Source organism: Oryctolagus cuniculus, chromosome 3, assembly GCF_051225735.1.
Source record: "Oryctolagus cuniculus isolate XC-2025 breed Fujian yellow rabbit chromosome 3, ASM5122573v1, whole genome shotgun sequence".
Classification (NCBI taxonomy): domain Eukaryota; kingdom Metazoa; phylum Chordata; class Mammalia; order Lagomorpha; family Leporidae; genus Oryctolagus; species Oryctolagus cuniculus.
In genome coordinates, this window is record NC_142869.1 from 170,119,593 (window position 1) to 170,135,269 (window position 15,677).

The following is a 15,677-nucleotide window of genomic DNA, read 5'->3' on the forward strand; positions in this document are numbered from 1 at the left end:
GAGATGTGGAGGTCCATCCAGCTAGCCAGCTTGCTTCTTTTTCTCTCTTCTCCCGACCCCATCTTTTTTTCATTTTAAATCCTTTCTGTTAGGTGAGGACTGGGTCTCAGATATATGTGTGTGAGCGTGCAGGTGCATGTGCGTGCAACACACACTTGGAGTAGGGGAGGAGGAGGAGAGGAGAGAGGGAAAACATATAAAATCTTGCTTAGCATTAAAAAGATTGCACTGGTTTACAGCTGAAGTTAACAAAGGGAAGAAGATGGATGTTTTTGTTGTTTCACGGTTTAATATTTTATTATTAGCACATGACCACATGGCGCTTTGTATTTGGTGTGGTACAGGCTACCCAGTGGTGACTCCTCCGTGAGTCATTGAGGATGAGGACGTTTGAGAAAGGAGTCTGTCACTCCACGGTTCCAAGGCCCATGGACTCCTGTCTCAGTCTGGATGGAGGAGGCCGGAGACTGCACCCAGCACTGCTTGGGAACTCACCGTCCAGAGGGCTCAGGTGAGTGAACAGGGAAGACAGAGGAACTGTCTGTACTCCAGTAGAGAAGCCAGCATACTTAGGATGATCCCATATACCCTCTGTGGTTGGCCAGCAACTTGTCAGTAACTATGTTCTCCCAACTACAAGTAAGGCAGCCCAGAGATCACTGGTTGAGAATGAAGTGTAAGTAAACTGTGAAGGAATTGAGACTGCCTCCCCCAAACTCTGGAGTTACATACTTCCCTAAACGTGGTAAATGTGCAGGAACAGTCCTCTGACGCTCTACATGCTAATACACTGATTCCTGATATAGCGGGTTTACTTGAGCTGCATTTATATCCACATTGTCCTTTTGGTCTGTTTAGGTAAGTTTCTTAGGCTCAGATGGTCCAAAGCTGTGGATGACACAGCAGGGGAGAGCTAGCCTGGGAGTTAGAAATTCTGATTTTGAGACACAGTTTGCCTGCCCTCCCTGCCCAGGCGAGTGGGAATATTCCTGAGCCTCCTTTACGGAAATATCTACCTTATCTGATTGTCGGAGGAATTTGATCATACGATGATCTTTGTGGAAATTTGGAAACTGTGAGCCATGGAGATACTACTGTTTTTTGATAATCATAATAGGGAAAAATTGGACATGGTGTAAATGCCGGCATTAAGGGTTTCTCTGCAAAGTGTGGCACCTCCATAGGGAAGAATGATCTGCAGGCGTCAAATGTGATGGCTTCATTCATCCGCTGACATGGGCAGCTGACCCAAATGAACTCCTGAGTACAAAGTGTGTTTTTCTAAAATGAAATAATGTAATATATGTGCTAAAAGACATCTGGGAGGATTTACCTAGTGCCTTCTTCTAGAATAGCATGTGTTATTAAGGAAATATGTAAGTAACACTAAAAGGATGGTTGGAATTTAGATGTACCCATTGTTGAAAAAGGGGACAGGAATTTGCTGTATACAGGGACAGAAAAGGGGTCACACCTATTTTGGATCATAAGGGGTTATGGCAACACTCCTGTTACAAAAGACAAGTTTATAAGAGCAAGGCGTAACAAATTTACTTGATCACCGTTTTGTATAACACAGCAGCCTTCAGACTGAAGACTCAAAGATCCAAGGTGAATGATCCATCTTTATGCTTAGGTTCCGTGAAGTGCACAGCCTGTGTGGAAATGTGATTACACCATAGGGGTGTATGACCTAAAAGTGCCAGACTGAGGGAGGAAACCCAGCCAGGTCCGTGTGTCTGATTGACTTCTGGCCCCTCAGTTGGCAGTCTTTCTTCCTTTTTCAATTTTTTGGCTGGCTTTGGGGAAAGGGCAGGAGGGCCCCTCTCTGGTCCACCCTGAGGAATTCTGGTATCTGTGGCTCCACTTGGTGGGGAGATGAGGGGCGGGAGACAGGTGGACTGGAGAAGGACAGGGAGAATCTACTTCTGGGCTGTCACACTGGGGGATCGTTTGCTAACCCCCAATTGGGGACTTACAATCCCCAATTCTAATCTCTGCTAGCCACAGAGGTGCAGAGATATTGGTAGCCATGGAGGCTGAAGGCAGAGTCATCTTGTTAGAACCAAACCAGAGCTCCCTCTAGTCGGTAGCTGCCCTACAGTCCGTACACATCCCCCTACGTAGAGGAAGTCAGAGTTGGGACACTTGTGTACAGCATGCCCCCTGTGTCCAGGCCTAAGACCAGGCCAGGTGTCCTGGATCCACTCTGGACCACGTGAACTCAGTAGATCAGCTGAGCAGATTCCTCCTGTGGGTTTCAGACAAGCTGTTGCAGGGTCATCTTCAGACCTGCTGAAATGTCTCAGCACCCTGCTAAGTGCTGTTGACATTAAAGGGACCATGTAACTGTGGCTCCTTTGGTAGAACTGTGTGTCCCTTGCTCCAGGCCTGGCTGCCGTATATTTATCCTGGAACCTGAATCCTCACTCTTTTGCCACTTTTTTTTTTCTGTGTCGTCTTTTCCTTGAATGATTGTAAACCTACCAGGCACAAAACCTGTGCATGCACTGGGATCTGGAGGGGAGGATGGGGGCAGATGTGAAAATGAGCCCAAGTCTCTCTGCCCCCAAGGACTTTATGGTCTAATGGAGGAGAGAGGTACACAAGCAATGAACCAGAAGGCAAGGCAAAATGAAATCAATGCTGAATCGGGCTCAGATAGATTGCTGTGCACTATTGAAGTGACACAAGGCAGCATCTTTGACCTCAAACTCTGGACCAAATCCAAGGATAAGGAGTAGCCTGGTCTCTCCATGCTAATTCACTACGCAGGTCTGGAGCTATAGACAGAAGGTTAGGGTATCACGGACCATGAGATCTGTAACTTTTTTTTAAAGATTTTATTTATTTATTTATTTGAGAGGTAGAGTTACAGACAGTGAGAGGGTAAGGTCTTCCATCTGATGGTTCACTCCCCAAATGACCACAAAGGCTGGAGCTGAGCTGATGCAAAGTCAAGAGCCAGGAGCTTCTTCCGGGTCTCCCATGCGGGAGCAGGGGTCCAAGCACTTGGGCCATCTTCTGCTGCTTTCTCAGGCCATAGCAGAGAGCTGGATTGGAAAAGGAGCAGCCGGGACTAGAACCAGTACCCATATGGGATGCTGCTGCCACAGGCGGAGGATTAGCCTACTGTGCCACGGCGCCAGCCCCTGGATCCTTAACATTTTACTCTGCACCAGAATTTCTGCTGCTTTATGAGTATTTCGTGGACCAACACGGAGACCCCTTTTCAAGAACATGTGATCCAATCGACACTCTTTTCAAATAGCTGTTGTGACATTTGCTAGAAGGTCCACCTGGCATGTTACTAGGTCTCTGTGTCAGAGTGGTGAGCCCTTTTCCGTGTCTGCTGCTGGGGTGGGGGTGGGGGGGCAGAACCTTGGGTCCAGCTCCTGGAAGCTGGTCATTGATGCCAAGAACTAACATGGGCAGTCCCTTTCCTTAGTGTGAGCTGCCCCCTTCTCATCGGCAAAGTGTGTTAAAATGTCTACATCCGTTGACCCCTCCACACTGAGGTCCATCCATGGGAAGTTGGGGATGGCACCAAAACAGAACCATCTACAAGGGCTTCTGTTGTGCGATTCAAGTTTGCATTCTCGCTGCACCCCCGCAGCGAAGAACTGGTGCCCCCAGGAACTCCGTCCAGGGGAGGTGCCGGTTCAGGGTTTCTTTAAGCTGCTAGATGCAGGGAGCGTCACGGCTCCGGCCTGGGCTCTCCGAAAGCAGATGTTCCGATGTTCAGATGTTTGTTAGGGATCAACACCTGTAGAAGCAAAGGGGAAGATGAGGCAGAGGGAGACGCTGGACTCATAAAGCCCAGGCAACTCAGGGGAGAGTGACGGAGCCAGTGCTGCCCCCAGCCAGCCCAGCCTTTGTGTATGGGCCTCACACAGTCAGCAGGTGTAGGCTGCTGTAACAGTGTCCGGCAGCTGAGGCTGACGTTGAAGTTGCTGACAGCTGGCGGCTGCCTGCTGCCCACACTCTCCACGGCTGGGCTGCAAGCCCTTCCTTTAAATGGCTCCCACATCATCGTGTCTGCTACCTTGGAGGTCTGTGTTCCCTGAGCATTAGCCACTTGCACAGCCCCTTGCGGGCACCCGACACCCAGTGTTTCTGTGCTTGTTTCTGTAGCGGCTCTGTTGCCTTCTCCGGATTCACCCTGAAGCCAGAATTCAGCTTGTGCCAGGGTATTCCTGGGCCAGGCATGTCCCTGCACCTAGGAGTACGGATCTGGGATTGTGAAGTAGAATTCCAGTGATTTGATTTCTTTCACCGCATGAATCTCCTCCGATCACCTTCTTATTCTCTCTTGTAGGCTTAAGTGGAGGGCTGTTAACTCAAGGGCACTACATCAGTAAGATTTCCTACACAGTAGATGCCACGAGAAAATTTCCCTCAAGGAGTCTGCCCCAAAGGAGAATTCACCCACATTCAGGAATGTCAGACGGGCTGTATTCAAACCCATCTGCAGTGTAATGCAACATTTGTTACAAACCCGCATTCTGTTATGTAGGGGCCGGTGTTAGGTCCTGTGGAATATAGAACACAAGTACTTATCCTGTCCCAGATGGAGGGGTGCATACCATTTCCCTCCTGATAGGGCTGTTGTGCTGGGAGGCCCAGTTTTGGGGAGGGGGTTAGGGAGGGAATTCTCTTCCAGTAAGAGCTGGAATGGCACTGTGTGAGAGCGAGCTGGGATCTGTCCTGGTGCTGCTTTTTTGTTTTCTTCTAGGACCCAGCTCTTGGCTTCCTGATGAGAGCTCTAGAGAGAGCAAGTGAGGGCTTCCCTCTCTCTCTCTTTTCTTATATTTATTTGATTTATTGGAAAGAGTGACACAGAGGAAGACAGAGAGAGAGAGATCTTCCATCCACTGGTTCTTTCCCTAAAATGGCCATAATGGCTGGGGCTGGGCCAGGCTGAAGCAGGAGCCCGGAGCGCCATCCTGGTCTCCCACCTGGGTAGCAGGGGCTCAAGCACTTGGGGCATCTTCTGCTGCCTTGCCAGGTGCATTATCAGGGAGCTGGGTCGGAAGCAGAGCTGCTGGGACTAGAACCGGTGCTCTGATGAGGGGTGCTGGCTTTGCAGGAAGCAGCTTAACCTGCTGCACCGCTGTGCTAACCCCTCCGTCTCTCTCTGTGTCTCTCCCTCTCTCTGTGCCTCTGCCTCTCAAATACTGAATAAATCTTAACAAACAATAATAATGGAAGGAGGTGCCTGCAGCAGTGCCAGTTGAGGCAGGCTGGATCCTCCTCCTCTACTAGCAGTGCCGTGCTCCTGCCTACTTGCCCGGGGCTCCTGGCCCCTGACTCTGTCTCCTCCTGCTGCTGCTTGCCCTGTCAGTGCAGTGGACCCATACCTACCCCTTTGCACCTCCTGAGTTTCTCCGTTCTGCTCAGACCTTGGCTTTGGCTCCATTCCCCCCACCCACCAACGCACTGCAGCCTTCCAGATATTCAGGGTGAAACATCGCACCGCACCATGCAGGAGCCCCCACTGCCTGGCTGACCTCTGCCCCTCCCTGGGGCGGGTATACTGGTACAGTTGATGCTGTTCAGGATTAGCCCCAGGAAGGGCGGTGACTGGCAGAGCAATACCTGGAGGCAGGAAGGGAGCGCTGAGAGCCTGAGATGATCTCGTGTGGAGTAGGGAAGGCCTCACGTGCCATGTCCTTGTCCCTGGAGTCCCACAGAACCGCTGCCACTCTCTACAGTCCTCTAGCTCTTCTCTGAGTCTCCTCTCTACTTTCTCTGTCCTGGACTGACACAGTCACCTCCCTGGGGCTGTGCTCCCAGAAGCCCTTAGAGTCTTAGCAAACCCTCCCTGACCTCTTCTACTGCTCTCTGCACCTGCTCTTTTCTCAGCACCTCCTTGGCCCTCAGAGTGGTGGGCCCCAGGGAAGTTGGGGGGTTCCTGGTGGGTCTCCAGGTCCCCTGGGGCCTGGCCCCCTCTCCTCCTCACTGAGGGGTATCTGGCTGCTCCTGTCCCCATGGCTGAAGTTCAGGAAGCACCACGCTGAAATAGCTCCTGCCGGCCAAACCCACAATTGCATTCAGCCCTCACACTGGGCGGCTCTCGCCTGGAGTGTCAAGGAGGTTCAGAACCTGGGCATCCACAGGACATGGCCTTGGCTGAGGGCTGACTCAGCATCCACAGGACACGGCCTTGGCTGAGGGCTGACTCAGCACCCACAGGACACGGGCTTGGCTGAGGGCTGACTCAGCACCCACGGGACACGGCCTTGGCTGAGGGCTGACTCAGCACCCACGGGACACGGCCTTGGCTGAGGGCTGACTCAGCATCCACGGGACACGGCCTTGGCTGAGGGCTGACTCAGCATCCACGGGACACGGCCTTGGCTGAGGGCTGACTCAGCATCCACGGGACACGGCCTTGGCTGAGGGCTGACTCAGCATCCACGGGACACGGCCTTGGCTGAGGGCTGACTCAGCACCCACAGGACACGGGCTTGGCTGAGGGCTGACTCAGCATCCACGGGACACGGCCTTGGCTGAGGGCTGACTCAGCATCCACGGGACACGGCCTTGGCTGAGGGCTGACTCAGCATCCACCGGACACGGCCTTGGCTGAGGGCTGACTCAGCATCCACCGGACACGGCCTTGGCTGAGGGCTGACTCAGCATCCACGGGACACGGCCTTGGCTGAGGGCTGACTCAGCACCCACGGGACACGGCCTTGGCTGAGGGCTGACTCAGCATCCACGGGACACGGCCTTGGCTGAGGGCTGACTCAGCATCCACGGGACACGGCCTTGGCTGAGGGCTGACTCAGCATCCACGGGACACGGCCTTGGCTGAGGGCTGACTCAGCATCCACGGGACATGGCCTTGGCTGAGGGCTGACTCAGCATCCACGGGACACGGCCTTGGCTGAGGGCTGACTCAGCATCCACGGGACACGGCCTTGGCTGAGGGCTGACTCAGCATCCACGGGACACGGCCTTGGCTGAGGGCTGACTCAGCATCCACGGGACACGGCCTTGGCTGAGGGCTGACTCAGCATCCACGGGACACGGCCTTGGCTGAGGGCTGACTCAGCTGTGCATTAAATCAGAAGAAAAGGCAGCACACAGGGGCTCTTCAGGAATCTCCCCCGTGGGAACAATGAGGGTTTTTTACACTGCCAGACCCGGGCCTAAAACTCTAGGCATGGTGTGCTCTTGAACTCGTCACTTAGCCTCTCTGAGCTTCTGTCTCCCCATCTGTAAACCATGGAAGTTAAGGCTGAGGTCACTATAGGAGGAAATGAGTTCGTGGAGGGATGGCTCCCAGTGCCCAGTGAAGTTCTTGGAGGTGGAGTGGGAGCCACGGTTGAGACTGACTCTCATGTGCCACTGCCACCTGGTGGGCAAAATTTTAAATTGCAGACAAAAAGCTCCAAAAACAGTTTTCAAGATTCTGTGCTGTATAAACTCAACCTGATTAAGTAGCAGCGAGTATAAAGATAGGTAGAAACTTGGGAAATTGAATAAGGAAGAGAGGGTGAGGAGACCTATCCACGGGGGATGATACGGTGAATATGCTGAATTTCAGGTCGGAGCTTACAGTAGGAAGACGTTTAATAGGGGACTCAGGGGTTCTCACCTTGTCATAAACCCTGCAGAAGTAGCCAGTGTGCAAGGGCACTGCTGGACCCAAGAGCGGGGTCTTGTTTAACATCTCTCCTACTATAGAAACCCCTGGATTTTCTAACCCGACATCCTGTTCCAAGGAGGGTGCTGTAGTGGTTCTAGCACCAGTGGTTGATAGTCAGGGGCTAGGCTTGGAGTTATCTCCAGATCCGACAACCAAGCAATCACAGTCTCCCATTCCTGCCCTCCCTGACAACTGTGGTCACTGACTCTAATCACTGGAAACCCAGAGAGTCACTGGGAAGTCTGAGTGGATGCAGGGGAGCTGGGAGCATGCTGTTAGGGTCTGGTTGGTGGGAAGTGGCCGCTGCTGGGGCATTTCTGGGCTCCATGGCATACTCTGAGTTCCCATCACAGAAGCTCCCTCCACAGTGCTCAGTGCTGTGCACGGCTTCAATGTCCCTGGAGAACTTGGACAGCCCTGCAGATGGATGGCTGGGCTGTGCCAGCTGAGGTGAGGGCATTGTCTGTGTGGCGTCACTGTTTGCAATTGGACTCAGCACCCCTGTGTTCTAAAGACTGAGATCATCAACTTAGAGGCAAACGTTAAACACCCTCATGCGTGCACGAGGACCTTGGAATGCCAAGGAGAAATGGAGCAAGCTCATGACGAGCAGAGTCGGGGACAGCTGGAAGGACGTGGCCGCCGCCTCTCTCCCCCCGCAAGGCTCAGCCCCTTTTTCTTCTCCCAACGGAAAGGCAGTCCTGCTGACTTCGCAGCGAAAGCCACGGGGCCTAGAGAAGCTCCCTCCTGCACAGAAAGCGTCAGACCTGTAAGTGATGCCCTCTCGGGAAGCGAGAGAGGCAGCCACATGTGCTGCCAGCTGTCCTCAGTCCCATTAAATCCACTCTGAGCCTGGGGAAATCAAGGCCATGTGTGGCAAATCCTCTGCTAATGTGTCACGACCTGACACAGGTCCTGGCAAAGACACTTCGGGGCTTCTATCAGAGGATCTTGGCAAGTCGGGGTCCCTGCTGACCATAGCTGCTGTTTGGTCTAAAGTAGCTGAGAACCACATGTTCATGGGATTTAAAAAATCATGGTAGGGATTGGCATTGTGGTACAGCAGGTTAAGCCACCACATGGGACACTGGCATCCAATATCAGAGTGCTAATTCCAGTCCCAGCTGCTCCCCTTCTGATCTAGCTCCATGATTATGTGCTTTGAGCCGCTGCTACCCACATGGGAGACCAAGATGGAATTCCTGGATCCTGACTTGGGCTTGGCCAAATCTCGGCCATTGCAGCCATTTGGGAAGTGAACCATGGATAGAAGATCTCTCTCTCTCTCTCTCTCTCTCTCTCTTTCTCTCTCTCTCTCTTACTCTGCATTTCAAATAAACAGATCTTTAAAAAAAAAAACTTATAGTAACATATGCATAACAGAAAATGTATCTTTTTAGCCATTCTAAATTCAGTGGCATTGGGTATATTCACAATGTGTGTGGCCATCACCACTCTCCATTTCCGGAGCTATTTCATATTCCTCAACTGAAACTCTGTCCACTCACATACACATATCCACATCCTTGCCTGGCCCAGCATACTCCTGCCTGCCCTCCATGCTGCTGATAGAAATCTGGGAAGTATCTGTTTATCGTCTGCGGAGTGCCAAGTGCTGCTGTGTTTTGACATCCCAAGAACTTTTCTGTTGATCTGTTGATCTTGTCTTAGGAAAATAGACTCTGGAACTCAGGGCCTGACTGCAGAACAATCCAAAGTCAGTAAGCAAATACGTACTCGGCCGTGTAGCGTTGGACACCACCAAGGGCTCCTGGCAATGGGAGTGGGTGGGATTGGTGGAGTTACTGCGTTCATACAGGCTTAACCCAGACTTGAAGGCCAGGGGCCCCTGAGCAGCTGAGGGGAAAGGAATTGGTAGGCAAATATGAAAAGAAACAGGCATCTGTGAGAATCGAAGTCCTGGACTGATGTCCTTGTGCTGTCATCTCTTCTGGTGAGGTCAGTGATTTGGTGAGAACCCAAGTTACCTTGGAGTCCTGCAGGGGAATCGTAAGGATCAGGAGAGATTTTAAATCCTTCTGTATCTATAGATCTCTCTCTCCACTCATAGAGATAGGTGTCTATTCTTTGGACGTCATAGCATACAACACAAATGTAGACTCCATCTTCCTTATTCACCCCTGCAGACCCAGTGCCTAACTACCCTGCCCTGCCCCTGACTCCAGTGGGTAACATCCAGGGACCCTCTTGTTCCGTCTCACCCCTGATTGGGTTCAGCCAATGGGAGGCTTCCAGCGAGAAACTGGAGGGTGAAGAGAGAAAGGTCAGGGTTAATTTTCCGGCTCCCTCTGTGCCTGGAGCACTGCAGCTTTCCAGTGCTGAAGGCCACAGCTTCCGGATGGCAGCCATGTATCCCCTGGAGCCCGAGCTCCGTTCAGGTCACCGTCAGGGCTCCAGGTTTGGGGCAGTAGCCCGAGGTCCTGCACCAGCCCTGCTAGCTTCCCTGTACGCTGCCCACATCGTCACGGATAGTCCCTTCAGTGGACCTCCCTTGAACACCCTTCTAGAATGCGCCATCTGTTCTCTGCCATGATTCTTGCTGTCAGAGAGTGTAAGCTGCTGTATTCCAGTTCCCTTCTCCACTAAGAACCTGTATGTGTTCCCTGGTACTTCATTAGCCCAAGTCCAGATTCGTTCCAGTAGCACATGGAAGATACATTTAAGGGAGGAAACCCACAGGACATGATTTACAGATTGCACGGCTGCCCGAGGGGCCTGAAGCCTAGGGGTGGCCGTGGCCGTCAGCAGGGTCAGTGGCACACAGCTGTTTTTCTGTTGGTTTTGTTTCAGTCGTCTGCTTCCGAGCCAGTTCCAGAGTGCCTTTCTGCCCTTCTCTGTCCGCTGGCTTCCTTTCCCCCATTTCTGTGCCCTCCCTCACTCTTTCCATCCTGAAGTCCACAGGTGGGCGCCAGGAGGCGGGCGTGGTCTCACGTGAACCTTTGGAGAATGTCTTAGCTGATGGATCCCAGGGGCTTTTTGGGGCAGCTGACCTGGCAGGTGAGGGCTGCCTCCACAGACAGGAAGCCGCGTGGTGAGGAGGGTGGGGAGAGGGACAGAGCCCAGGAGCTGTGTGTTCGAAGCCTGACTCAGGGCTTGTCTGGCTGGGGCGCACTCTCCTTTCCTGCAAGGAGAAAGGTCAGAAATTTGGACTCCCTGCTCATCAAGTAATGGTGAAACTTTTTGCCGATAGAGATGTTGCCCCTATGCCTATGGTGACCCAAAGCGTAGAAGAGTTATTAGCGATTGCCTCTCAGAGGAAGGAGCTCAGAGACGTAGTGTCTGAATCAGGAGAGGCAGCCAGATACAGTGGTGAAGGTGGATTGGACGTGAATGCCAGACTGTCTGTCCCATCCCATCTCACCCCACAGTTCATGGAGCACCTGCCCTCACAGGGGCCCTCGCTAGGGCTCTGGCTCTGGCCTGGGGAATAAATTTTACACAAAGCCTGCACTTCGGCCGTGGCTCACAACAGGAAATGTTGCTTGCCAGGGGCCTTTGCTGGGTGGTTTACTTCAAGGATCAGCAGAAATCTCGCCTCTTCCTGGCTGTCTCTCCCTTATCTCTGGCTGGATATGGTGGTGACCCCTCATGTGCAGGAATGGGAGCACCAGTCCACGGTGTCTTTTCTTACCTCCAAAGGTGCCGAAGGATGGAGATTATGGTTTATTTTTAGACAGTTTCCAACGGTGCCAAGCACAGGGCGTTGTCATTCCACGTACGACTGGGATTAGACAACCACAGGCGTTGGAAGGGAACTCAGCAGTAGCCTGGCCCCAAGCACTTCAGTTTCCAGGTCAGCAAATACAACCAGGAAGAAATAGAGACAATCAAGTTAATTACAAAACCTGTACAAGAATCCAGGTCATCTGGTGTTCTGTTCTGTATTCTTCCACTGCACTGCAAAGCCTCTGGCAACTTGGAAGCTGGCTGGCCCCAAGGCATTTATGCCCATACCTCAGCTCAGAGGGTGGGGACAGATCACAGGGGGATGAGTTACCGTGAACCTGTCCCCTCTAAAGATTCCAGAACATACTTGGCCTAGTAGGTCAACTTGGAAAGATACCGGGGCAAAGTAGGGGCTGATTCACAAAGTGCTGGGAAAAACATGTGGGGGAATGTTCCTCTAGTGAGTGTCTGGTAAGCAGACGGATGTGAGATGTCACCTCCCCGGACATGGTTCCTTTTGCTCCCCAAGCTCTGATGAGATTCCAGTCTCCAGATGTTGCTGGGCCTCAAAAGCTGGCACCCTCACCCGCTCTTCCACGGCTAATCCGTGGGCGTGGGAAGGACCTGCTGGAGGCGGGCATTTCCGTCTTCCATTTGAACGTGCTGTCTAGCGAGGGGTGCATTCCCCTCCTCCCTCTGGGTTCTCTCACTAACCAGAGCCCTATGCATTTGACCTTGACGTTCTTGCCACTTGGGCTGAGGTGTATCATCATCATCGTCAAATCAGGAAAAGTAATTCAACGAAGTGGCAGCTCCTCCTGGATCCACAGCTGCTCGTTTCTTGGGTGCTTTGGTTTGTTCACATCGGAGCAGCAAGTCACATAGTATAACCATAGATTGTTTTTTTCCAGATTTATTTGTTTATTTGAAAGAGAGCCAGAGAGAGAGAGAGAGAGAATGAGAGAGAGATTGCCCATCTGCTGGTTCACTTCCCAAATGGCCACAACAGCCAGGGCTGGGCCAGGCTCTAGTCAGGAGCCAGCAACTCCATGCAGGTCTCCCATGTAAGTGGCAGGAACTTGATGTACGTGAGCCACCATCTCCTGCTTCCCGACCACATGAGCAGGATTGGACGTGGAGGTGGGACTTTATCTCAGGCATTCTGGATGCTCTGCTGGCGTCCCAAGCAGCTTAACCTGCTGCGCCACGACGCCCACCCCCTAGGCAGTATTCTGTTCCTTCAACAAACATTTATTCCCTACTTCCCATGCGCCAGACTCAGGTATGCAGGAAGTGGCAGGGTGTTTAAAGTTGTTAGAGCCGGAAGCTCAAGGGCAGAATAGCAGGAGATGAGACCCAACCGGTAGGGTCAGGCGAGGGAATGCACAGCCCTGCAAACCCCAGGGAAGAGACTGCAAATTATTTGAATGACAGTGGTGGAAGCAGTGGGGGGTGTGGCAGGGTTCCAGGTGAGAAGTCCTGCACAGCTAAAAGCCTTGTAATGGTGATCACGATAATCATCAGTGGTGGTGGTACCAGTACTGAGTGGCAGGAAAATTTCCCTGATTGTGCAGGTGAGTTGAGACAATCAACTTTAATCCAGTTCTCTGTGACCATTTTCATCAGTAACTGTTCTAGGAATTTTCCTAAGGAGAAGAGGCAAACAGAGCTTCTGGCAAAGATATATATCAAAGCATTATTTATATTTTAAAATGAAGAACATTCAGAATTTACTAAAAGATTTAAGTCAATTACATTATACCTCTAAAATGAACTGTCAAGCAGCCATTCACATCAAGTCCTCAGAGTTTTTTTTTTTTTTTTTAAGACAAAGGAGATGTTAGTAAGTTGGGAAGGCAAGATCTTATGTATGGCACGAGTGTGTGTGAGTTACATCTAGTTTCTGCTTTTTAATATTTTGTAATTTTATATGATACATTTTTCTTATTATTTAAAATATTATATAGAATGGAAAATATTGGTGACAGTGAGTGTCCCAGTAGGGGAGTCCCGAATCCCCAGTCTGGGGTGAAAGACTCGGGCAAATGCTCAGCTGATAGGCACGAGAGCAGTTGCACACAATGATACCTGCTGGCCTCCCGTGGACCGGTCCACCCCCTGCCACACTGGCGGCTGTAGATTCTGAACACACCCCTGGAGAAGAATTTGTAGCACTGGAAGCTTCATTTCCAAAATAGCATCCTCGTTGGGCTGTATATGGAGTTGCAGTGGGAAAGTCACAGGCCCTACTGCTGGTCCTCACCCTCTGGAGGCTCTTAAGTGGATTACTTTAACCTGAGGTCCAGCTGTAAAATGGGAATAAAAACACCCACCCCAGAACCTCTGCGAGGTGGGCGTGAGAATAAATGAAGTACAGCCTCGGCCCCAGGGAGTGCTCCTAGGCCTCATCCTCTCCCTGTGTGGATCAGCGGTGCCATATTCCTTGCTGGTGGCTCATCTTGTAGTCCTGGTGCCTTCGGGCGGGCCTTGCTCCAACCCTGAATTCACAAAGGGTCTGTTCTGTGTGCATATGCGTTCAGGCGTCCCCCGGAAGCTGCTGAGTAATTCTCCAAGAATCAGTGTCATTCTGCAGGGTCGCCTTGGCTTGGGCTATGGTTGGCATGCGGCATTACTCAGCGACAGAAACGTCTTCCGGCACTCTCCCCAGCATGCCTGCAGCATGAGCCTCGCCACTTGTCCTGGCTGGGCACGAACAATGTCTGAAATACGCAGCAAAGCCAGCTTTCCCGGGTTTTTCCATCACAGTAGAATCAAAGCTACTCCTTGGTTCTCCTTCAGCCCCAGCGAGCTTCTCTGGTGGTTTTAATACTTTAGGAAGGGATATGTGTAGGAAATGTTGTGATGACTCAAATCTATTGACATGGAAAATTCCGCTGCTCCCTAATGATCTACCTCAGATTTCCCAAGATCCTGTGTTACAAGCAGGATTTGTTGTTTAGTTACGATAGAGCTCTTTGTGTGTGTGTAAAATGCATGATGCCTATGTTAACTAATAGAATTAATTTGTAGAAAAGAAATAGATTGCAAAGATTTTTAAGTTTATTTTTATGTATTTGAAAGGGGAAGAGGAGAGAGAGAGAGAGATCTTTCATCTGCTTGTTCACTGCTCAAATGCCTATAATAGCTGAGGCTGGGCCAGGTCGAAGTCAGGAGTCCAGTAACACATCCAGATCTCCCATATGGATGGCAAGGGCCCAGGTACTTGAGCCATCATCTGTTGTCTTCCATACACTCAGCAGTAGGAAGTTGGATTGAAAGTGGAGCTGGGGTCTGGTGCTGTGGCTCACTAGGCTAATCCTCCACCTGCAGCGCCAGCACACTGGGTTCTAGTCCCGGTTGGGGTGCTGGATTCTGTCCCGGTTGCTCCTCTTCCAGTCCAGCTCTCTGCTGTGGCCCGGGAGTGCAGTGGAGGATGGCTCAAGTGCTTGGGCCCTGCACCCACATGGGAGACCAGAAGGAAGCACCTGACTCCTGGCTTCGGATCGGCACAGCACACCGGCAGTAGTGGCCACTTGGGGGGAGTGAATCAATGGAAAAAGGAAGACCTTTCTCTCTCTCTCTCTCTCTCTCTCTCTCTCACTAACTCTGCTTGTCAAAAAAAAAAAAAAAAAGTAGAGGCGGGGCTCAACCCCAGGCACTCAGATACGGGGTGTAGGCATCCCAAGTGGTGGCTTGACCCACTGTGCCACAGTGCCCACCCAGACTGTAAATACTTAAAAAGCGTTTTGTATCCTGAAAAGTCAGCATGTGAACTTTATTTTTTATTTTATTATTATTTTTTTAGACAGGCAGAGTGGACAGTGAGAGAGAGAGAGACAGAGAGAAAGGTCTTCCTTTGCTGTTGGTTCACCCTCCAATGGCCGGCGCGCTGCGGCCGGCGCACTGCACTGATCCGATGGCAGGAGCCAGGTGCTTCTCCTGGTCTCCCATGGGGTGCAGGGCCCAAGCACCTGGGCCATCCTCCACTGCCTTCCCGGGTCACAGCAGAGAGCTGGCCTGGAAGAGGGGCAACCGGGACAGAATCCGGCGCCCCGACCGGGACTAGAACCCGGTGTGCCGGCGCCACAAGGCGGAGGATTAGCCTAGTGAGCTGCGGCACCAGCCAGCATGTGAACTTTAATGCTACCTCTACGAGAACACAGTTGCAGTGCGCTTCCCTGCTGGGCCCAGGATGGTGATCTGAAGTTGTCCGTGAAGGATGAGGTTTTGTGGCTGTTGTACAAGCCAGGGTAACTGTTAGAGGGAGGAAGGTTGTCCTGGCCAGGGAAACCTGCTGCTGGTCAGTAGGAATTTCTGAATTCTGGGGGAAGGA

General features: G+C 51.8%; 1 long non-coding RNA gene across 1 annotated transcript in view; it reads left to right on the forward strand.

Moving 5' to 3' along the window:
- The first annotated feature begins 378 nt into the window (after nt 1-378).
- Nucleotides 379-15,677, forward strand: part of LOC127491822 (uncharacterized) — a 90,308-nt gene continuing 75,009 nt past the window's right edge. The window contains exon 1 of the long non-coding RNA XR_011387461.2: nt 379-511. This is a non-coding gene — a long non-coding RNA (uncharacterized LOC127491822). The remainder of the gene's footprint in view (nt 512-15,677) is intronic.